General features: G+C 44.6%; 2 non-coding genes and 1 pseudogene across 2 annotated transcripts; 1 reads left to right on the top strand and 2 right to left on the bottom strand.

The window, feature by feature from the left end:
• The first annotated feature begins 4,123 nt into the window (after positions 1-4,123).
• On the top strand, positions 4,124-4,241 carry LOC126109070 (5S ribosomal RNA; annotated as a pseudogene).
• A 615-nt stretch (positions 4,242-4,856) lies between these two features.
• Trnat-ugu (transfer RNA threonine (anticodon UGU)) lies at positions 4,857-4,931 on the bottom strand. The gene has a single exon. It is a non-coding gene; the product is annotated as a tRNA-Thr (tRNA).
• A 366-nt stretch (positions 4,932-5,297) lies between these two features.
• Trnat-ugu (transfer RNA threonine (anticodon UGU)) lies at positions 5,298-5,372 on the bottom strand. The gene has a single exon. It is a non-coding gene; the product is annotated as a tRNA-Thr (tRNA).
• Between the last annotated feature and the right edge of the window lie 20,292 nt (positions 5,373-25,664).

Below are 25,664 nucleotides of genomic sequence, written 5' to 3' on the forward strand. Positions count from 1 at the left end.
CTTCCGTAGTTTGAATCTTTTATTTACCTGGCAGTAGTGGCGCTCGCTGCATTACAGTAGCACGAGTAACGAAGATTTTTATGAGGTAATTGATTTGTGAAAGGTATAGGTTATTGTGAGTCAGGGCCACGCTTTTGTACGGATTATTGAAAGTCAGATTGCGTTGCGCGAAAAATGTTGTGTGTCGGTTTAGTGGTGATCAGAATAAGTAAAGAGAGAACTTTCTGAGTACGTTCAGTTTTACTCAGCTGGCTTTGTATCAAATAACGTAGCAGATTACTAGCACAGCCATTCATAATTATTCTAAGGGGACGTTTCAACAATTAACATGTGCACAGGTTTACACATAGTGTGCTGTTTATTTACATGTAAATTCTTTATTTCCTGCAAGGAAACAGGAAGGATGAGTGATTACGAGGATGTCATGATGCAGGTTTTGTTCACTTTGCTTACCCATAAGGTGGCTCTGCTGTATCGTATTTACACTGTTCCATGACAGAACGTGCTACGAATCAACGACAGACCCACGATGTATGGCTGCCACTACATCGGCCCTCATGTGATTTTCTCTGGCTCTAAAACCTTGGCTCCCTGAGAATGTGTATTAACTGGATTGTGGACCAGGGTTCGTAATTTTGTCTTAAGAGCCATTACTGATAGTTTTAAAGTTTTCACTTATATACGGTGTGTGTGCTTCACTAATATTGTAATGTAACTTTTATATTCTGGCTGTATATGCCACTGTATGTAACTCTCGGCGTAAGCGCCACCTCCCTTTTTGATGTATATATCTACGTTAATGATACCAAGGCTCCCATACTGTTATAACGGGAGTGTTAAACGCTTTCCTTCTTTTTATTGTCACTTTATCTAAGGACGCCATTAATATTTATATTTTACACGTTGTTTTAGTACGCCAATTGGCACATAGTTCGCGACATGAGCGCCACCTGCCCTGGCCACAGAGTAACTACGCTGGCCGATTATACTCAGTCGCTTGTGAGCTCTGCAACATCCATGTACTAATTTTTATTTACATGACAAACCCTATTTTCAGGGCTATATTTTAATTTGGACTAATGGATCTATGCAGATATTTGTAAAAACGACGATGATACATCATTCCATATTAATGTAATACTGTAAGTACCAGGCGTCCTTCTCATATTTTGTAATACAAGAGCTCTCTAATACGTGTTAAACTCTAGTCTTGACTTAAGTTTCATACCTTTTAATGTAAACTACGATGTTCATTGTCCTCAGGCCGCCTTCTGAAGAAGACAGATTTAAATCTGTCGAAACCTAGGTAAAGATTACTTCATCCATTGCAACTGGTCGGCTGTTTTTAGTCTTATTACGTGGAACCGTTGCTGTTGCGCAGTTATGTTTAAAATACAGACCCATTCATTACTCAGTGCTATTCAAAGTAGTACAGTACAGTACAGTAAGATGGAGCAGTACCGGCACAGTATTTCCTGGTCGTTGGATTGGAATGGGAGGTCCTATTTCATGACCTGCGAGGACACCTCACCTGAATTCCCTTCATTATTTCCTACTGAGATATCTAAAGTCACTTGTGTATGAGGCTCCACTGCAAACGGATATGAAATTAGTTGCCAGAATTGTAGCTGCCTGTGATGTGATGCGAAACACACCAGGGATATTTGTCAGGGTGCGTCAGAATCTTGTTCGCCGATGTCACGCTTGCATTGAGGTTGGTGGCCGACAGTTTCAGCACAGATACAGTACAAATGGTACGTTCATTGTGTCAATGGCGGTATTTGCAGTTAGCTAATGTAAATAAAAAAAAGTACACAGTAATGCGATTTTATTCCTGTTTTCTCCTGAAGCTGGCTTCTCCGACCCCAGTTTCCCTACCTCAAAATGTTCAGTGGAGCATACTCTATGTCCTGTTAAATTTTTGCACCCTCTTATGGAAACACCCTGCGTACCGACATTTATAAATTACTAGTTTGCTTACTCACCATCATTCGTCATAACAAAACCATTTGAAACGTCCCCTTATGAAAAATTGTACAAGACTGTGCTTAAACTGACACACAATATTTTTAGCGCAACGCAATCTGACTTTCAAAAATCCCTACATTAACCGATACCTTTCACAAATCACTTACCTCACAAAAATCTTCGTTACTCGAACTACTGCAATACAGCGAGCGCCACCACTGCCAGCTAAATAAAAGATTCAAACTACGGAAGGCACTAACTACTGATAGGCATAGTTAGCAAATGAAAGATTTTAATAGAGAACAAACAATGTATTTACCTTAATAGTGTTCAAAAGTCATAATGTATATAGCAGTTCATGCTATCCAGTATTACAAATTTCAAAACTCCGCCATCTCTCTCCCCACATCCACCACTGCTGGCGGCTCACCTCCAACTGCGCAACGCTACGCGCTGTTCACATCCAGCTGCCGCTGCCCAACACTACAATGGCAGGCAACAATGCAAACTAGCCACAGACTGCACACAGCACAACCAGTGATTTTCATACAGAGCGCTACGTGGCGTTACCAATAAGAAAACCTAAACAGCCTACTTACATAGCCCCCATGCTCCCCACAAAAAAATTTACAAATTGTTTTGGGCAGTGGCCAATACAGATTTGAAAAAAATTTTCATAATTACAATAACAAAGAAATCAAATGTACACACTTATTAATACAATGTTGGTCAAAAGCTAAAATTTTCTCACAGTCCATAAAGACAGTCCTGATCATTCATCACAGTGAAACTGCCGTTTCTTTCCTCAAAGTCTGAGGAGTAAAAGACAATGCACACGGAAGTAGTGGATTTTCATGGAGTCTTGAAGAAGTAGTGTTGTCCTTCCAACGGAAAGACAGTGCTGACTCTTGACATGTTGACAGGTAATGGGCCACAACAGAGCAAACCCACAGCAGAGTCATTCGACGTTTTGAAGAATATTGGTAGGTAGGTCATCACAGAGCAGACCCACTATAGTCTTGGTAGAGAGTATGGTATTGGTGGGCCACCAGAGATGCAGACCCACTGCAGTCCTTGTAGAAATAATGATATTGGTGGGCCATCAGAGATGCAGACCTACTGTAGTCCTTGTAGAGATGATGGTATTGGTGGGTCATCAAAGATGCAGACCCACTGTAGTCCTTGTAGAGACGGCCAACAGCCATCTGTTGCGACTGTGCAGGTGCACAATCACCATCGAAGAGTCTTGCGGAGAATATAGCAAGTCCATAAACCACCACTTGTGCACTCACAAAGTTTTTTGGAATTGTTCTTAGAACCAGCAATGCTGTTATCCAGACCCTTGCTGAATTATCAACACACGTGCAAACACTAACAGTCCCTGCTTCTCACATATTGTCCATATACTATGACGAACAGAAACGTGTGCAGTGAAATGTAACTTACAAGTTACTTTTACCTCACAAAAATCTTCGTTACTCGAACTACTGCAATACAGCGAGCGCCACCACTGCCAGCTAAATAAAAGATTCAAACTACGGAAGGCACTAACTACTGATAGGCATAGTTAGCAAATGAAAGATTTTAATAGAGAACAAACAATGTATTTACCTTAATAGTGTTCAAATGTCATAATGTATATAGCAGTTCATGATATCCAGTATTACAAATTTCAAAACTCCACCATCTATCTCCTCACATCCACCACTGCTGGCAGCTCACCTCCAACTGCGCAACGCTACGCGCTGTTCACATCCAGCTGCCGCTGCCCAACACTACAATGGCAGACAGCAATGCAAACTAGCCACAGACTGCACACAGCACAGCCAGTGATTTTCATACAGAGCGTTACCAATAACAAAACCTAAACAGCCTACTTACACATTGATATCCGAGCTCAGCTGAGGGGAACGGCTAGCGTACTATAAATAAGAAGGTCGTATCTAATCTACAAAGCTCGCTAGAATATTTACAAAGACTGCCAGATCTAACACCACCAAAACAAAAAAAAAGGTTCAAGATGCATTGGAAGATCAAGAAAAAGATGGGATGGCTGGATGCTTAGAAGACGGAACAGATCTATGCCCTCGATTAAAGAAACAGAAGAAGATGTTATTGTTGCCGCCCAAATTAACGAATAGCCTAGCATACCAGAGGCAACGGCCTTGCCACAGTGGCTACACCGGTTCCCGTCAGATCACCGAAGTTAAGCGCTGTCGGGCGTGGCCAGCACTTGGATGGGTGACCATCCGGGCCGCCATGCGCTGTTGCCATTTTTCGGGGTGCACTCAGCCTCGTGATGCCAATTGAGGAGCTACTCGACCGAATAGTAGCGGTGAAAGAAAACCATCATAACAACCGGGAGAGCAGTGTGCTGACCACACGCCCCTCCTATCCGCATCCGTATCTGAGGATGATACGGGGGTCGCATGGTCCCGATGGGCCACTTGTGGCCTGAAGACGGAGTGCTAGCATACCAGACACTGGATCAATCTAACAAAAATTAATTCAGCCTGTCAATTTTCGTCTCCTCGAATTCTACACACCTCAATATGTTCCATCACGACGAATTCGTGACTGGTATTCGCCTGAAAACACGCCTCTCTACTGCCGCATCAAGGGAAGCCGCAACATTGTACTTCGCCGTGCTACAGACATAGACGCGCTGGCCATGCCGACGCTTCTCTTACATTATCGGAAGATAATGTCGTTTCTACGCGTGTCCATTTTCATTATTTTTAACTATATATGACGGTAGTATCTGTTCCCGAAAGAACAGTTACCGTCGATGACCATGCAGCTTTGCTAGAAATGAAATGATAATTAAATTGCCACCCTAGCTGCAAGCAGGCGTTGATACACTTAATTGGGAACATGTTGAAAATGTGTGCCCCGACCGGGACTCGAACCCGGGATCTCCTGCTTACACGGCAGACGCTCTATCCATCTGAGCCACCGCGGGCACAGAGGATAGTGCGCCTGCAGGGACTTATGCCTTGCACGCCCCCCGTGAGATCAACATTCCCAACATGTCCACAACACTACATTCGTAGTGCGCCTAATAGATGTTTGCCCATCATACTCATTACTCGTGGTAGATTAATCTACCAAGTCCCGTACGAGTTCGGGCATAGCGCGTGCGTTCGCACAAGAAGGTCAAAGGCCGGGAACCCATATTTTTAACTATATATGACGGTAGTATCTGTTCCCGAAAGAACAGTTACCGTCGATGACCATGCAGCTTTGCTAGAAATGATATGATAATTAAATTGACACCCTAGCTGCAAGCAGGCGTTGATACACTTCATTGGGGACATGTTGAAAATGTGTGCCCCGCCCGGGACTCGAACCCGGGATCTTCTGCTTACATGGCAGACGCTCTATCCATCTGAGCCACCGCGGGCACAGAGGATAGTGCGTCTGCAGGGACTTATCCCTTGCACGCTCCCCGTGAGATCAACATTCCCAACATGTCCACAACACTACATTCGTAGTGCGCCTAATAGATGTTTGCCCATCATACTCATTACTCATGGCAGATTAATCTACCAAGTCCCGTACGAGTTCGGGCATAGCGTGTGCGTTCGCACAAGAAGGTCAAAGGCCGGGAAGCCATAAGCAGGAGATCCCGGGTTCGAGTCCCGGTCGGGGCACACATTTTCAACATGTTCCCAATGAAGTGTGTCAACGCCTGCTTGCAGCTAGGGTGTCAATTTAATTATCATTCCATTTTCATTCTTGAATTATCAGCTCATTTTGTACTTCAAATTCGTGATGATATTCTAATTTTAGAGTAACTTTTTTTTCGTAAATACACTGAAGGGCCAAAGAAACTGGTACACCTGCCTAATATCGTGTAGGGCCCCCAAGAGTACGCAGAAGTGCCACAGCACGACATAGCATGGACTTGACTAACGTCTGAAGTAGTGCTGGAGGGAGCTGACACCATGAATCCTAGGGCTAGCCACAAATCCGTAAGAGGGGTTGGAGATCTCTTCTGAACGGCAGGTTGCAAGGCAACCCAGGTGTGCTCAATAATGTTTATGTCTCGGGAGCCTGGTGGCCAGTGGAAGTGTTTAAACTCAGAAGAGTGTTCCTGGACGTCGGGGGTGTCGTAGAGTCCTGATGGAATAGAACAAGTCCGTCGCAATGCACGATGTACACGAATGGATGCAGATGATCAGACAGGATGCTTACGTACGTGTCGCCTGTCAGAGCCGTATCTAGACGTATCAGGGATACCGTATCACTCCAGCTGCACACGCCTTACACCGTTACAGAGCCTCCAGCAGCCTCAACAGTCTCCTCCTGACATGCAGTTCCATGGATTCATGAGGATGTCTGCACACCCATACATGTCAATCTGTCAATCTCCCGCATGCCCACTATACGCCCTCGCTCAAAGTCCGTCAACTGCACCTACGGTTCACGTCCACGCTGTCGCGGCATGCTACCAGTGTTAAAGACTGCGATGGAGCTCCGTATGCCACGGCAAACTGGCTGACACTGACGGCGGCGGTGCACAAATGCTGCGCAGCTAGCGCCATTCGACGGCCAACACCGCGGTTCCTGGTGTGTCCGCTGTGCCGTGCGTGTGATCATTGCTTGTACAGCCCTCTCGCAGTGTCCGGTGCAAGTGTGGTGGGTCTGACACACCGGTGTCAATGTGTTCTTTTTTCCATTTCCAGGAGTGTACTTCCTGTCATCAACAGTCCACTGTCAGTGTTGACGGGCCAAAGCGAGGTGTAAAGCTTTGTGTCGTGTTCCAAAAGTCCATACCGATGATGTTTCGTCGAATGATTCGCACGCTGACGCTTGTTGATGGCCCAGCATTGAAATCTGCAGTAATTTGTGGAAGGGTTGCAATTCTGTCGCGTTGATCGATTCTCTTCAGTCACCGTCGGTCCCGTTCTTGCAGGATTTTTTACCGGCCGCAGCAATGTCGCAGATTTGATCTTTTATTGGATTCCTGGTATTCATGGCAGACTCGTGAAATGGTCCTACGCGAAAATCCCCACTTCATCGCTACCTTGGAGATACTGTGTCGCATCGCTCGTGGGCCGACGATAACACTGCGTTCGAACTCAAAATCTTGATAACCCGCCACTGTAGCAGCAGTAACCAAACTAACAACTGCGCCAGACACTTGTTATGTTATACACGCGTTGCCGACCGACTTCTGCGTGTTCGCGGGGGCCCTACACAATATTAGGGAGGTGTACCCGTTGCTTTTGCTCTTCTGTGTAAGTGAACATGGTGAAATGGTTAGCCAGATACGACAAGAGGTTCATATCCGGCATCGCATGCTTTTAAGTTTCACAAGGGTACTAATGCAACAGTTGCTACCAAAAACATTTTTTATGTTTATCACAAATGCGTTATACGTTCGTACAGGCCAAAGGTGGTTTTCTTATGTTCGATAATTTTTGTCTTTCCTCCTCGTGTCGATCGTGTTAACGTGGGAAGTGGAAGCAAATCCCTGTCAGACAATCGAGGAAATGTCAGGCATTCTTTACAGATTCTGGCCGACCATCGAAGAACATTTGGGGCAGATTGATAAAGACAAATAAGGCTAACTGATCGACGAATATGCTGCAGCTTCTTGCTTCAGCGGCACAGTACAGAAGCGTTTCTTGATCGCTCGACCACAGGAGATTAAAAATGCGTCCTCTATGATAATGCATGGAAGAATCCTGGAGACACTAGAAGGTATCAGATAGATTATATAATGGTAATACAGAGATTTAGGAACCAGGTTTTAAATTGTAAGACATTTCCAGGGGCAGTTGTGGACTCTGACCACAATCTATTGGTTATGAACTGTAGATTAAAACTGAAGAAACTGCAAAAAGGTGGGAATTTAAGGAGATGGGACCTGGATAAACTGACTCAACCAGAGGTTGTACAGAGTTTCAGGGAGAGCATAAGGGAACAATTGACAGGAATGGGGGAAAGAAATACAGTAGAAGAAGAATGGGTAGCTCTGAGGGATGAAGTACTGAAGGCAACAGAGGATCAAGTAGGTAAAAAGACGAGGGCTAGTAGATATCCTTGGGTAACAGAAGAAATATTGAATTTAATTGATGAAAGGAGGAAATACAAAAATGCAGTAAGTGAAGCAGGCAAAAAGGAATACAAACGTCTCAAAAACGAGATCGACAGGAAGTGCAAAATGGCTAAGCAGGGGTGACTAGAGGACAAATGTAAGGATGTAGAGGCCTATCTCACGAGGGGTAAGATAGATACTGCCAACAGAAAAATTAAAGAGACCTTTGGAGAAAAGAGAACCACTTGCACGAACATCAAGAGCTCAGATGGAAACCCAGTTCTAAGCAAAGAAGGGAAAGCAGAAAGGTGGAAGGAGTATATAGGCGATGTTCTTGAGGACAATATTATGGAAATGGAAGAGGATGTAGATGAAGATGAAATGGGAGATACGATACTGCATGAAGAGTTTGACAGAGCATTGAAAGACCTGAGTCGAAACAAGGCCCCGGGTGTAGACAACATTCCATTAGAACTACTGACAGCCTTGGATGAGCCAGGCCTAACAAAATTGTACCATCTGGTGAGCAAGATGTGTGAGACAGGCGAAATTCCCTCAGACTTCAAGAAGAATATAATAATTCCAATCCCAAAGAAAGCAGGTGTTGACAGATGTGAAAATTACCGAACAATCAGTTTAAAAAGTCACGGCTGCAAAATACTAACGCGAATTCTTTACAGACGAATGGAAAAACTGGTAGAAGCCGACCTCGGCGTAGATCAGTTTGGATTCCGCAGAAATGTTGGAACACGTGAGGCAATATTGACCCTACGACTTGTCTTAGAAAATAGATTAAGTAAAGGCAAACCTACATTTCTAGCATTTGTAGACTTAGAGAAAGCTTTTGACAATGTTGACTGGAATACTCTTATTCAAATTCAAAGGTCACAGGGGTGAAATACAGGGAGCGAAAGGCTATTTACAATTTGTACAGAAACCAGATGGCAGTTATAAGAGTCGAGGGGCATGAAAGGGAAGCAGCGGTTGGGAAGGGAGTGAGACAGGGTTGTAGCCTGTCCCCGATGTTATTCAATCTGTATATTGAGCAAGCAGTAAAGGAAACAAAAGAAAAATTCGGAGTAGGTATTAAAATCCATGGAGAAGAAATAAAAACGTTGAGGTTCGCCGATGACATTGTAATTCTGTCAGAGAAAGCAAAGGACTTGGAAGAACAGTTGAACGGAATGGATAGTGTCTTGAAGGGAGGATATAAGATGAACATCAACAAAAGCAAAACGAGGATAATGGAATGTAGTCGAATTAAGTCGGGTGATGTTGTGGGTATTAGATTAGGAAATGAGACACTTAAAGTAGTAAAGGAGTTTTGCTATTTGGGGAGCAAAATAACTGATGAGCAGTTGAACGGAATGGACAGTGACTTGAAAGGAGGATATAAGATGAGCATCAACAAAAGCAAAACGAGGATAATGGAATGTAGTCGAATTGAGTCGGGTGATGCTGAGGGAATTAGATTAGGAAATGAGACACTTAAAATAGTAAATGAGTTTTGCTATTTGGGGAGCAAAATAACTGATGATGGTCGAAGTAGAGAGGATATAAAATGTAGACTGGCTATGGCAAGGAAAGCGTTTCTGAAGAAGAGAAATTTGTTAACATCGAGTATAGATTTAAGTATCAGGAAGTCGTTTCTGAAAGTATTTGTATGGAGTGTAGCCATGTATGGAAGTGAAACATGGACGATAACTAGTTTGGACAAGAAGAGAATAGAAGCTTTCGAAATGTGGTGCTACAGAAGAATGCTGGATTAGATGGGTAGATCACATAACTAATGAGGAGGTATTGAATAGAGTTGGGGAGAAGAGGAGTTTGTGGCACAACTTGACCAGAAGAAGGGATCGGTTGGCAGGACATGTTCTGCGGCATCAAGGGATCACAAATTTAGCATTGGAGGGCAGCGTGGAGGGTAAAAATCGTAGAGGGAGACCAAGAGATGAATACACTAAGCAGATTCAGAAGGATGTAAGTTGCAGTAAGAACTGGGAGATGAAGAAGCTTGCACAGGATAGAGTAGCACGGAGAGCTGCATTAAACCAGTCTCAGGACCGAAGACAACAACAACAACATGTTAATGCAAAACGCAAAAGACCGTGGCTCTCTCTCTGTCAACGAATTGTTACGAAGTACAACTAAGCCAGGTTTGCACCCCAAAAAGGCTTTTTCGTATGTTAGGTTGAGGGTTCGCGGGGCTGCTCATTTTGTAGTGCCGAAACCTGGACAAACTGTGAATGGAGATCGTTACTGTGAACAGTTGGATCTAGTAAATCAATCTTTAATTGAAAACAACCCAGAGGCTGTCTTCAGAAAAGGAGTTCATATGTAATAAGATAAAGCAAGAAGGCGAACCCTGCAAAAAATTAAAGAACTGGAGTGGGGGAGATATTGTCTCACCCACCATACTCGATCGATATTGCGCTAACAGGCGAAAAATATTGGAAAAGCAGTTGATGTCCAAAATGGCACCTCGAAACGTTTTTCTCAGAAATCAATTGATTTTTTATCGATCAGCCATTGAAAATTTACGTACTAGATGCCCAATGTAGTTGATAACGAGGGTGATTGCATCATTGATTGAAAGTGAGAACTTGTTGATAATTTATCTCTTTGAATTTAATGTAAGAACGAGATGACTTTCCGGTCCCCTAACATAAACGAGCGAATTCCCTGTCTCAAGTAATATGATATATCTCTACTATCCTGCTCGGTAGAGCGGAAAACGTATTTGTCCTCTCTGGCACTAGTCGTGTGGGGTCGTTCAGATCCAGCACAAGGTTGAGAAGGGCCTCAAGAACCAATCAGTACCACATTCGTATGGCAGCCATGGGTTCACGGCCAACGTGAGCAGCAGTACAGTGGAACCATAAACCAGAGTTTCGAGAGGCTATGGTATTTCTGACACATGCTGGAAGGCGTTTCGTCTTTTTACACAACACGTATGAGGATTTTCTCACGAACAACCAACATTCAAATGAGATTTCTGAATGGGAAACCCGTTGTTTAATCATTCCTAATATACACTCCTGGAAATGGAAAAAAGAACACATTGACACCGGTGTGTCAGACCCACCATACTTGCTCCGGACACTGCGAGAGGGCAGTACAAGCAATGATCACACGCACGGCACAGCGGACACACCAGGAACCGCGGTGTTGGCCGTCGAATGGCGCTAGCTGCGCAGCATTTGTGCACCGCCGCCGTCAGTGTCAGCCAGTTTGCCGTGGCATACGGAGCTCCATCGCAGTCTTTAACACTGGTAGCATGCCGCGACAGCGTGGACGTGAACCGTATGTGCAGTTGACGGACTTTGAGCGAGGGCGTATAGTGGGCATGCGGGAGGCCGGGTGGACGTACCGCCGAATTGCTCAACACGTGCGGCGTGAGGTCTCCACAGTACATCGATGTTGTCGCCAGTGGTCGGCGGAAGGTGCACGTGCCCGTCGACCTGGGACCGGACCGCAGCGACGCACGGATGCACGCCAAGACCGTAGGATCCTACGCAGTGCCGTAGGGGACCCCACCGCCACTTCCCAGCAAATTAGGGACACTGTTGCTCCTGGGGTATCGGCGAGGACCATTCGCATTCCATGAAGCTGGGCTACGGTCCCGCACACCGTTAGGCCGTCTTCCGCTCACGCCCCAACATCATGCCGCCCGCCTCCAGTGGTGTCGCGACAGGCGTGAATGGAGGGACGAATGGAGACGTGTCGTCTTCAGCGATGAGAGTCGCTTCTGCCTTGGTGCCAATGATGGTCGTATGCGTGTTTGGCGCCGAGCAGGTGAGCGCCACAATCAGGACTGCATACGACCGAGGCACACAGGGCCAACACCCGGCATCATGGTGTGGGGAGCGATCTCCTACACTGGCCGTACACCACTGGTGATCGTCGAGGGGACACTGAATAGTGCACGGTACGTCAAAACCGTCATCGAACCCATCGTTCTACCATTCCTAGACCGGCAAGGGAACTTGCTGTTCCAACAGGACAATGCACGTCCGCATGTATCCCGTGCCACCCAACGTGCTCTAGAAGGTGTAAGTCAACTACCCTGGCCAGCAAGATCTCTGGATCTGTCCCCCATTGAGCATGTTTGGGACTGGATGAAGCGTCGTCTCACGCGGTCTGCACGTCCAGCACGAACGCTGGTCCAACTGAGGCGCCAGGTGGAAATGGCATGGCAAGCCGTTCCACAGGACTACATCCGGCATCTCTACGATCGTCTCCATGGGAGAATAGCAGCCTGCATTGCTGCGAAAGGTGGATATACACTGTACTAGTGCCGACATTGTGCATGCTCTGTTGCCTGTGTCTATGTGCCTGTGGTTCTGTCAGTGTGATCATGTGATGTATCTGACCCCAGGAATGTGTCAATAAAGTTTCCCCTTCCTGGGACAATGAATTCACGGTGTTCTTATTTCAATTTCCAGGAGTGTACAAGACGTGGGTGGTGTTAGACTACCTTCTTTGTGCGGACGTGCTAAAATGTTAATCGTTTAAACACTGGAGCCCCAAAACAGGTGGTATAGACATGCGTATTCAAATACAGAGATATGTAAACAGGCAGAAAACGGCGCTACAGTCGGCAAAGCCTACATAAGACAACAAGTGTCTGGCGCAGTTGTTAGATCGGTTACTGCTGCTAAAATAGCAACTTATCAAGATTTAAGTGAGTTTGAACGTAGTGTTACAGTCGGCGCACGAGTGATGGGTCACACGATCTCCGAGGTAGTGATGAATTGGAGATTTTCGTGTACGAGCATTTCACGAGCGCGCCGCGATTATAGGAATCCGCTAAAACATCAAATGTCCGACATCGCTGCGGCCTGAAAAAGATCCTACACGAACGGGACCAACGACGACTGAAAAGAATGGTTCAACGTGACAGAAGTGCAACCCTTCCACAAATTTGCTGCAGATTTCAATGCTGGGCCACCAACAAGTGTCAGTGTGGGAACTACTCAACGAAACGTCATCACCCCTGTACCCTTGATGACTGCACGACACGAAGCTTTATACCTCGCCTGGGCCCATCAACACCTACACTGGACTGTTGATGACGGCAAACATGTTGCCTGGTTGGACGAGTCTCATTTGAAATTGTGTCGATCAATGGACGTGTTCGGGTATGGAGACAACATAATGAATCCACGGACCCTCCATGTCAGCAGGGGACTGTTCAAGCTGGTGGCGGCTCTGTAACGGTGTGGGTGCAAATGGTTCTAATGGCTCTATGGGACTTAACATCTGAGGTCATCAGTCCCCTAGAACTACTTAAACCTAACTAACCTAAGGACATCACACACATCTATGCCCGAGGCGCAGTGGTTAGCACACTGGACTCGCATTCGAAAGGAAGACGGTTCAATCCCGCGTCCGGCCATCCTGATTTTCCGTGATTTCCCTAAATCGCTCCAGGCAAGTGCCGGGATGGTTCCTTTGAAAGGGCATGGCCGACTTCTTTCCCCGTCCTTCCCTAATCCGATAAGACCGATGACCTCGCTGTCTGGTCTCCTTCCATAAAAACAAGCCAAGCCATGCCCGAGGCAGGATTCGAACCTGCGACTGTAGCGGTCGCGCGGTTTCAGACTGAAGCGCCTAGAACCGTTCGGCCACATCGGCCGGCCAATGGTGTGGGGCGTGTGCAATTGGAGTGATACGGAACCCCTGATACGTCTAGATACGACTCTGACAGGTGACATGTACGTAAGCATGGTATATGATCACCTGCATCCATTCATGTCCATGTGCATTCCGAAGGACTTGGGCAATTCCAGCAGGACAATGCTACACCACACACGTCCAGAATTGCTACAGAGTGACTCCAGGAACACTCGTCTGAGTTTAAACACTTGCACTGGCCACCAAAATCCCCAGACATGAACATTATTGAGCATAATTGCGATGCCTTGTAACGTGCTGTTAAGAAGAGACCTCAACCCCCACCCCACTCTGCTCACTCCTTCCAATCTATGGACAACTCTGCAGGATTCTTGGTGTCAGTTCCCTCCAGCACTACTTCAGACATTAGTAGAGTCCATGCCACTTCGTGTTGCCGCACTTAGGCAGGTGTGCCAATTTCTTTGGATCTTCAGTGTATTTGCTAGCACGTGCGAGATCTGTTCAAAAATTCCTGAATTCTGTCCACAAAATTTTTCTACACTTACCTTTTATTTGTTGTGCATGGTTTCAACTCTGCTCCACAACTGATACTCCGCTCCCATCGCCGCTTCTACTTCCAGAAGCAGTCTTCATGCGCCCTTTACTGGATCGTACGAAGCGTCGTCTGCGAGTTTTCGTTTATCTCGTCTATCGTTGGAAATCATGAAAAAAGGTTGTATGCATGGAAGAACCCTGGAGATACTAAGTGGTTTCAGATAGATTATATAACGGTAAGGCAGAGATTTAGGAACCAGATTTTAAATTGTAAGACATTTCCAGGGGCAGATGTGGACTCTGACCACAATCTATTGGTTATGAACTGTAGATTAAAACTGAAGAAACTGCAAAAAGGTGGGAATTTAAGGAGATGGGACCTGGATAAACTGAAAGAACCAGAGGTTGTATAGTGTTTCAGGGAGAGCATAAGGGAACAATTGACAGGAATGGGGAAAAGAAATACAGTAGAAGAAGAATGGGTAGCTTTGAGGAATGAAATAGTGAAGGCAGCAGAGGATCAAGTAGGTAAAAAGACGAGGGCTAGTGGAAATCCTTGAGTAACAGGAGAGATACTGAATTTAATTGATGAAAGGAGAAAATACAAAAATGCAGTAAGTGAAGCAGGCAAAAAGGAATACAAACGTCTCAAAAACGAGATCGACAGGAAGTGCAAAATGGCTAAGCAGGGGTGGCTAGAGGACAAATGTAAGGATGTAGAGGCCTATCTCACGAGGGGTAAGATAGATACTGCCTACAGGAAAATTAAAGAGACCTTTGGAGAAAAGAGAACCACTTGCACGAACATCAAGAGCTAAGATGGAAACCCAGTTCTAAGCAAAGAAGGGAAAGCAGAAAGGTGGAAGGAGTATATAGGCGATGTTCTTGAGGACAATATTATGGAAATGGAAGAGGAGGTAGATGAAGATGAAATGGGAGATATGATACTGCGTGAAGAGTTTGACAGAGCACTGAAAGACCTGAGTCGAAACAAGGCCCCGGGTGTAGACAACATTCCACTAGAACCACTGACAGCCTTGGATGAGCCAGGCCTAACAAAATTGTACCATCTGGTGAGCAAGATGTATGAGACAGACGAAATTCCCTCAGACTTCAAGAAGAATATAGTAATTCCAGTCCAAAAAATGCAGGTGTTTACAGATGTGAAAATTACCGAACAATCAGTTTAATAAGTCACAGCTGCAAAATACTAACGCGAATTCTTTACAGATGAATGGAAAAACTGGTAGAAGCCAACCCCGGGGAAGATCAGTTTGGATTCCGTAGAAATATTGGAACACGTGAGGCAATACTGACCTTACGACTTATCTTAGAAGAAAGATTAAGGAAAGGCAAACCTATGTTTCTAGCATTTGTAGACTTAGAGAAAGCTTTTGATAATGTTGACTGGAATAATCTCTTTCAAATTCTTAAGGTGGCAGGGGTAAAATACAGGGAGCGAAAGTCTATTTACAATTTGTGCAGAAACCAGATGGCAGTTATAAGAGTCGAGGGGGCATGAAAGGGAAGCAGCGGTTGGGAAGGGAGTGAGACAGGGTTGTAGCCTCTCCCCCATGTTATTCAATCTGTATATTGAGCAAGCAGTGAAGGAAACAAAACAAAAATTCGGAGTAGGTATTAAAATCCATGGAGAAGAAATAAAAACGTTGAGGTTTGCCGATGACAATTGTAATTCTGTCAGAGATAGTAAAGGACTTGGAAGAGCAGTTGAACGGAATGGAAAGTGTCTTGTAAGGAGGGTATAAGATGAACATCAACAAAAGTAAAACGAGGATAATAGAATGTAGCCGAATTAAATCGGGTGATGCTGAGGGAAGTAGATTAGGAAATGAGACACTTTAAGTAGTAAAGGAGTTTTGCTATTTGGGGAGCAAAATAGCTGATGATGGTCGAAGTAGAGAGGATATAAAATGTAGTCTGGCAATGGCAAGGAAAGCGTTTCTGAAGAAGAGAAATTTGTTAATATCGAGTATTGATTTAAGTGTCAGGAAGGCGTTTCTGAAAGTATTTGTATGGAGTGTAGCCATGTATGGAAGTGAAACATGGACGATAAATAGTTTGTACAAGAAGAGAATAGAAGCTTTCGAAATGTGGTGCTACAGAAGAATGCTGAAGATTAGATGGGTAGATCACATAACTAATGAGGAGGTATTGAATAGAATTGGGGAGAAGAGGAGTTTGTGGCACAACTTGACGAGAGGAAGGGACCGGTTGGCAGGACATGTTCTGAGGCATCAAGGGATCACAAATTTAGCATTGGAGGGCAGCGTGGAGGGTAAAAATCGTAGAGGGAGACCAAGAGATGAATACACTAAGCAGAGTCAGAAGGATGTAGGCTGCAGTAGGTACTGGGAGATGAAGAAGCTTGCACAGGATGGAGTAGCATGGAGAGCTGCATCAAACCAGTCTCAGGCCTGAAGACCACAACAACAACAATATCGTTCCAAGTCTTCGGCGTTTCAACGGGGTTTCCAAATTTGTAAATAAATAAACGTCAGCAGTGGCCAGATCTGGAGAGTACAATAGTCACGCAGCAACGGGGATGAGTGTGTGGGTGCGATATCGTGATGGCGGTTCCTTCTCACATTTTCTCTCAGGCGTCGCAAAATGTCCCAATAGTACCATCGATTAACAGTTTGTCCCTGTGGCACGAATTCATGATGGACTAATCCTTCAAAGTCAAAGAAAACTATCAGCATGGCTTTGACATTTGAGCTGACCTTTCCTTGGTCTTGGAGAACTTTTACGACCCTTTGCGAAGGTTGCGTCGTGGTCTCAACATCATAAGCGTAGAACAACGCCCCATCACAAATTATGATTCTCTTAGGGAACATCTCATTTGCGCGATCCAAAGCATCTTCACAGATTTCGAGGCGAAGGTCTTTCTAGTCTTGACTTTGACGGACAAACTGTTATGAGCCGTGGGACGAACTTGGCGGCAACATGATGCATTCCAAGTTTCTGTGTCAGGACTTCATGACATGACTCAACTGAAATGTTACATTCTACTGCAATTTCTCGGGCAGTCGTTCTTCGATTGGCACTCACAGTTTCGTCGACGTTCCTGACATGAGCGTTGTCTGTAGACGTCGAAGGGCGTCCTGAACGAGGCCATTTACGAGGGCTGTTCAGAAAGTAAGCTCCGATTGATCGCGAAATGGAAACGACTATGATAATCCGATAAAGCTTTGCACAGATGTGTTGGGCAGTGTCTCTAGTATGACCCTAGATAGCATCACGTCACTCCTCTCATTTCTGAGCTCACAGTGATCGCGTAAAGTTGTCTAGAGAATAGTGTCTCCCGCCAAGTGCGAGGACCTGGTGAGAAATTTCGCCTGAAGCAATACAGCCAACATTACATAACTGTCGTGCAGTTTCTTCTACAAGGCAATATTCTCAGCCGCATTCTGAAGGGGCAATGAAGATGCTCCTGCATCGTTTTCAATTGGAAATGTTTGACTACCCACAATACAGCCCGTAATTGACTCCCCCTGCGTTTCATTTCTGCTCACATGAACCGCTGGCTATGAAGACAACATTTTGGCACAGAAAACGAGCTGCAGGCCAGCGTAGAGAATTGGCGGAAAGCACTGGCGGCTGTCTTTTATGATGAGGGTATTGGAAAGTTGGTACAACGCTACGACAAATGTCCTAGTCAGAACGGCAACTACGTAGAGAAGTAGCTGGATGGTGTAGCTAACTGTTAAAAATAAAACATTTCTAATTTTCACTGTGGTTCCCATTTCGCGATCAATCGGAGCTTACTTTCTGAACAGCCCTCGTATAAACCGTGTGAACCATTCGTATAACACCGACTACGGCTGAAGCACTCATCACCGCAGGCTCCCCGCATCATTTGGTGTGTCTCTGTAAAGGTTTTCTTGAGTTTCACAAAAATGTACTGCAGACGCGTTGCTCCTCCAACTCTGTTGTCTCGAAATCCGCAAACTATGCGACACAACGATCTACTCAACACAGCACTGAACAATAACTAACAGACACACAACGACGAAACTTGCGACAGCTACTCACTAAACACAAGCGTGTCCAGGGACTCCCACCGCATTTCACTCCATCACACCATTGGTGCGAAATTGCGAATGTTCCGGAATTTTTTGAACAGACCTCCTAGTGTACTCCATGGCAATTTGACGTTTTTCGCGTGCTGCTTACAAGCTGTTGCAGTTCTAGAGGTCAACACTATAGATAGAAAACAAGCCAGCCAAACAGAAGAATTATTCCATCAGTGACCATATCACACGAAAAGACTCCCATGAAATGAGTTACTGCTTCACGCAATAATGTGACTATGGCTTTGCAACCAGTACTGTACAGTAACGAGGAAAAAAGTATGTTATACATTTATCCAGTCGTAAAATGACGTCATTTAAAAAAAATTGAGGTACAGACTGAAATCACGTTCATTTTAAGCTTTGTTATTAGCTTTGTGTTGATATTTCAACTCAATACCTTTCTGTCCATCTCAGTTGTAGATCACAACATTATCTTTTTAAATTCTGTCAGGCAATACTTGAGTGTAACAAATTGAGGGGATATGGAATTGAATGACCACATGGGAGGGATCATAGGTAAAGCAAATGATGGTCGAACTAGAGAGGATATAAAATGTAGACTGGAAATAGTGAGGAAAGTATACCTGAGAAAGAGAAATTTTTTCACATTGAAGGTAAATCTAAATGTTAGGAAGTCTTTTCTGGAGGCATTTGAGAGTGCAAGGAAGTATACCTGAGGAAGAGAAATCTTTTTCGCATTGAAGGAAAATCTAAATGTTAGGAAGTCTTTTCTGAAGGAATTTGAGAGTGCAAGGAAGTATACCTAGGAAAGAGAAATTTTTTCACATTGAAGGTATATCTAAATGTTAGGAAGTCTTTTCTGATGGCAAGGAAGTGAATCACAGATGATAAGTAGTTCAGACAAGAGAAAGAGAGGAAGTTTTGAAAATGTGGTACGACAGAGGATGCTGAAGATTAGATGGGTATATCGAATAGCTAACGAGGAAGTCCCGAATTGAATTGGCGAAAAAAGAAATTTAAGAGACGAATTGACTGAAACAAGAGATCACTTCATAACACACATCCTGAGGCATCAAGAAATCGCCAATTTGGCAATGAAGGAACTGTGGGAGAGGTAAAAAATTGGAGAGCGAAACCAAGGACTGTGTGCATTAACCAAGTTCTGGTAGATGGTAGGCTGCAGCAGTTATGGAGGAATGAAAAGAGCTGCACAGGAGACCAACGTGTGGAGCTGTGTCGTTCAAAAATCTAGGATACAGTGTCCCCTCAAACTGCGATGCACTTCTGGTGCTGATGCCAGGGGAAATGCAGCTTGGCCAAAGTGGAGGAGGTTCACTGAAAGCCTCGCTCTGTCTACATGCTGTTAAAAAAAGTGTTGAATATTTTCAGAGTTGGTTTTCCGTAGTGAAATAAGAAAAACAAGTCCAATAAACATGAGCCTGGAGAGGCATGCTTCTTCTCTCTCAGATCTGGACATTTGACCACAGGAGGGACTGAAAGTCCTTCAGCTGTAGACATCAGCACAGTTGGCGCCCTGTCAACAGCGTCTACAGAGTGTTTTGATGTCTGTATGCATGAGTAATTCAGTACATTTCCCTTCCTCTTTTCCACCACTTGTTACCAATAGAAGCCTACTGCTCCACATCAATTGCCGTGTGGCTCTGAGCACTATAGGACTTAACATCTGAGGTCATCAGTCCCCTAGAACTTAGAACTACTTAAACATAACTAACCTAAGGACATCACACACATCCATGCCCCAGGCAGGATTCGAACCTGCGACCGTAGCAGTCGCGCGGTTCCGGACTGAGCGCCTAGAACCGCTAGACCACCGCGGCCGGCCATCACTATTTGAAAACGGCTCGAGCGACGTAGCTGATTTTTAAATTTTTGTTGTTGTTGTTGTGTTCGTGACTGTCAGGAACAGGTTTGCGTGAAACATAAATTTTTGGAAAATCTCCCGGAAAACTCGGTAATTTGGATGGTATTTAAACACGAAAATCTCAATGAAAGAAATGTGATGGTCGGTTTGAGAGTACTGCTGTACCTATAATATTCTGCTTCATGTTCTCAATACTGGAATATGCCTGCGATCCCATGCCTTCTACACAGAGTGTACCCATGGTGCAGAGCGCTGTCTAGCATGTTCGTGCGAGTTTTCCAGAGTCTTGAGCATAGGTTGTGTTCTCTAGCTCCCTAAAAGGTAAACGGTGGACGATGTTTCTCTTCTGTTTGTTTTTATAAGTACCGTCATCTCTCAAAATACTCTACACTTTTTTTACACCCTAAGTATCTACTGTATATCACTATACAGGGTGATTCACCTAACGTTACCGCTGGATATATTTCGTAAACCACATCAAATACAGACGAACCGACTCCACAGACCGAACGTGAGGAGAGAGGCTAGTGTAATTGTTTAATACAAACCATACAAAAATGCACGGAAGTATATTTTTTAACACAAACCTACGTTTTTTTAAATGGAACCCCGTTATTTTTGTTAGCACATCTGAACATATAAACAAATACGTAGTCAGTGCCGTTTGTTGCATTGTAAAATGTTAATTACATCCGGAGATATTGTAACTTAAAGTTGACGCTTGAGTACCACTCCTCCGCTGTTCGATCGTGTGTATCGGAGAGCACTGCAACATAAATCGCGTTGCTACAGAATGATCTGCCAACGTTGCTCGAAAATATCCCACTGGAAACGCGTCGACGTATGTGGTATCAGCATGACGGTGCACCTGCACATTCCGCAATTAACACTAGGCTGACCCTTGATAGGATGTTCGACGGGCGTTTCATAGGACGTGGAGGACGCATAAATTGGCCAGCCCGTTCTCCTGATCTTACACCTCTGGACTTCTTTCTGTGGGGTACGTTAAAGGAGAATGTGTACCGTGATGTGCCTACAACTCCAGAGGATATGAAACAACGTATTGTGGCAGCCTGCGGCGATATTACACCAGATGTACTGCGGCGTGTACGACATTCATTACGCCATAGATTGCAATTGTGTGCAGCAAATGATGGCCACCACACTGAACATCTATTGGCCTGACATGTCGGGACACACTCTATTCCACTCCGTAACTGAAAACGGAAACCACGTGTGTACGTGTACCTCGCCCCTCATGGTAATGTACATGTGCGTCAGTGAAAAAGACCAATAAAAAGGTGTTAGCATGTGGACGTAATGTGCTGTTCCAGTCTCTTCTGTACCTAAGGTCCATCACCATTCCCTTTGGATCCCTACGTAATTCGGTGCTCTCCGATACACACGATCGAACAGCGGAGGAGTGGTACTCCAGCGTCAACTTTAGGTTACAATATCTCCGGATGTAATTAACATGTTACAATGCAACAAATGGCACTGATTACGTGTTTGTTTATATGTTCAGATGTGCTAAGAAAACTAAAGGGGTTCCATTTAAAAAAACGTAGGTTTGTGTTAAAAAACATACTTCCGTGCATTTTTGTATGGTTTGTATTAAACAATTACACTAGCCCCTCTCCTCACGTTCGGTCTGTGGAATCGGTCCGTCAGTATTTGATGTGGTTTACGAAATATATCCAGCGGTAACGTTAGGTGACTCACCCTGTATAAAGAAAAGTCGTGGTTTAACGTTGTTACCAAAAATCTCAAAAAGTTCTTTGCCAGTTTGCTTCAGATTTTTACACGTTACTCTAATAAACGTCTGGGGGGTGACGCAAGATACATATTTTTTTATGTGAATGCATGATTTCTGTTCTTTCGGACACGTACGTGAGAACAGACACCAAGCAGAATCCGCAGCTGTGAAACATCGCGTGTAAATTAAAGGGGATCACTGCTGTCAGCTGCAGCGGGACATTACGCGGAATCAGCGGAGACGAGTACCGGACCGGGATTCGAACTGGGGATCTCCTGCTTACGAAGCAGGTGCACTAACCACTGCACCATGTGGGACACTGAGTTATTGCAACTGCGCGGACTGTCTTGGCAAGCCTGTAGGCTGATCCACATTCCCACAGAGTACCACCGACCCGCAGTCCCTCTCCATTGACTCAGTGTTCGCTACTCTGAGATTCTCGCCCGCATCTCGTGGTCGTGCGGCAGCGTTCTCGCTTCCCACGCCCGGGTTCCCGGGTTCGATTGCCGGCGGGGTCAGGGATTTTCTCTGCCTCGTGATGGCTGGGTGTTGTGTGCTGTCCTTAGGTTAGTTAGGTTTAAGTAGTTCTAAGTTCTAGGGGACTGATGACCATAGATGTTAAGTCCCATAGTGCTCACAAGGGAACCTCCCCATCGCACCCCCCCCCCCCCCCCTCAGATTTAGTTATAAATTGACACAGTGGATAGGCTTGAAAAACTGAACACAGATCGATCGAGAAAAGAGGAAGAAGTTGTGGGGAACTATGAAAAAATAAGCAAAATATACAAACTGAGTAGTCCATGAGCAACATAAGCAACATTATAGACAATATCAACTGAGGGGCGCCGTGGTCCCGTGGTTAGAGTGAGCAGCTGCGGAGCCAGAGGTACTTGGTTCAAGTCTCCCCTCAAGTGAAACGTTTTTCTTTATTTTCGCAAAGTTATGATATATCCGTTCGTTCATTGACGTCTCTCTTCACTGTAGTTTAGTGTCTGTGTTTTGCGACCGCACCGCAAAACCGTGCGACTAGTAGACGAAAGGACGTGACTCTCCAATGGGAACTGAAAACATTTGATCGCGAGGTCATAGGTCAATCGATTCCTCCACAGGAAAACACGTCTGATATATTCTATACGACACTGGTGATGGCATGTGCGTCACATGACAGGAATATGTTGTCGACCCACCTAACTTGTACACTTGGCGAATGGGTAAAAACATTCTTCTACCTTGCCCGATTTAGGTTTTGTTGTGGATGTGATAAACACTCCCAAAAAAGTGATGAAAACATAAGAGTTTGTCACATAAACTGCATCAAATAAATGCAACAGTTTCACAGTCGCACAGTTTTCCCTGTGCTCTGTCAAAACACGTTTTGTACGTTTTCAAATGTTTCCGTGTGTAGACCGTCTAATCCTGCATATGTCCAAGCAGATCTGAACATGTCCTGGAATTTTGGAGAGCTAAGTTGATTATGTGTGAGTGCCTGAACTTTGATAATTGTCTGAAAATAAAAAATTAAACTTTTCACTCGAGAGAAGGCTTGAACTAAGGACCTCTCGTTCCGCGGCTGTTCACGCTAACCACGGGACCACGGCGCTCGTAAGCCTACACTCTCCTTGATGTTGCCTATCTTGCACATGGACTACTCAGTTTGTATATTTTGCTTATTTTTTTCATAGTTCCACACAACTTCTTCCTGTTTTCTCGATTGATCTGTGTTCAGTTTTTCAAGGCCAATCCCTGGGCCAACTTGTAACTAAATCTGAGGGGGGTGCGATGGGGAGGTTCCCTTGTCAGAGCCATTTGAACCATCTGAGATTCTCACAGGAGGCCGGGCGTATTTGTGCGTCCGCACTGAAGGTGGATCCATTGACCAGCTCGGCGTTCTGTTCTTTCGGACATGTCAGTCACACAACTACGTGCAATTACCATTTGCCCATCTGTTAGATCCTTGGTCGACCATTAATTATGTTTACCTTTGCCTCTGATATTCTTTATTCCGTTACCGTTACGTCCATTATAGTACCGTAATAAAGAACAATAAAGCAAGAACGAGTTAACCCCTTCCGTATTTTTCACTGTGTGTTACTGGACATCTGTATTGTTTCCAGTCTCCTTAATAACAGTGTAAATGTCAATAAGTACAGCGTTTGTTTCGTCGTAGTACGTCAATCGATCGCGATTACAAGCAACATGCAGTTCACGCTTCCATCTTGGCATGTGCAATAGTGACGTGTTCCGTTTATTTCAAGCGTCAATTTCACTTTGCAATTTCTCGGCATGTACTTGACGTATTGCGATGCAACCAACACCATTATTTTTGTAATTTTTTTGTGTTATTGATTGTGTCATAAATAATACCACGCGTCCATTAAAAAAACATAAATTTGCGATGTAAATAATATTTGCATACGTTTTAAAATGTCCCATACTATTTACTTTGAGACACACACACACACACACACACACACGTGGGTGTATGTCAAAGTGAGTGTGTGTGTATGTGTGTGTGTGTGTGTGTGTGTGTGTGTACAACGTTTCTCTTCCATGCACTCTCCACACACACACACGCACACACACACACACACACACACACACACACACACACACACACACACACAAACATGAGACATTCTAAAACGTACGAAAATATTATTTCCAAAGCAAACTTACCTTTTTTTAATGGACACCTCGTATTACTTATTACATAATCAATAACAGAAAAAAACACAAAAAGAATAGTGTTGGGTGCATCGCAATACCTCAGTCACATCCCAAGAATCTCCAAAGTGAAACTGACGCTTGAAACAACTAACTATTGACGCCTAGAATAAGTACGAAAGTATGATAGTAGTTGAAAAGTTTGTGGGGCAAATGTTGCATGGGACAATGGGGCCATAATATGGCGTTGGTTTTTTTTTTGCTAGGTGCGGTCGCTTTAGAGATATGAAGGTTAACTTTTTTTTTAATGGGATACTATAGTTTGGTATTTTCTGATAGCGGCTATCAAGACGAATCCAATAATGTGTAACAGTAAAGTCTTTGAATGTCAACGAAGGTCACAAAGGTTTCATGAATATCCATTTAAAGAAGGTGTTCGAAGTGATGACCATTGGTACAAATGCAGTGCTGCAATCTTCTTATCACGGATTGAGTGGTATTCCTTATCACATCGGCACTTATCGAAGCACATGCTCTGATAATTCCCTCTCGCATATCGGGCAGATAGTAAATATTCACCGAATGCGGCAAATCCATATAACGTGCCATTGACAAGTAAACACCATTCGACGGTTTCGCAATACAACACTAATAGAAACGGTAAGCATGGATATGGTGTCACGAGCGCTCATGAAACGGCAAGACTTGTGTCGTCGAATCAAGCGAATGTGAATGAAGTGTTCCATCGAAGAACAAGTCGGTATGCTTCTCATTTACGGAGATGGCAAATTCAAATGGCTCTGAGCACTATGGGACTTAAAACTTCTGAGGTCATCAGTCCCCTAGAAGTTAGAACTACTTAAACTTAACTAACCTAAGGACATCACACACATCCATGCCCGAGGCAGGATTCGAACCTGCGACCGTAGCGGTCGCGCGGTTCCAGACTGAAGCGCATAGAACCGCTCGGCCACCAACGGCTGGCCATTTCCGGAGAGTGCCAACAAAATTCAGTGAGAGCTAGACACTTGTAAGCTGAAAGATATCCTCAACCCACTCACGCTACACTCCTGGAAATTGAAATAAGAACACCGTGAATTCATTGTCCCAGGAAGGGGAAAC

Source organism: Schistocerca cancellata, chromosome 11 (genome assembly GCF_023864275.1).
Source record: "Schistocerca cancellata isolate TAMUIC-IGC-003103 chromosome 11, iqSchCanc2.1, whole genome shotgun sequence".
NCBI classification, from domain to species: Eukaryota; Metazoa; Arthropoda; class Insecta; order Orthoptera; family Acrididae; genus Schistocerca; species Schistocerca cancellata.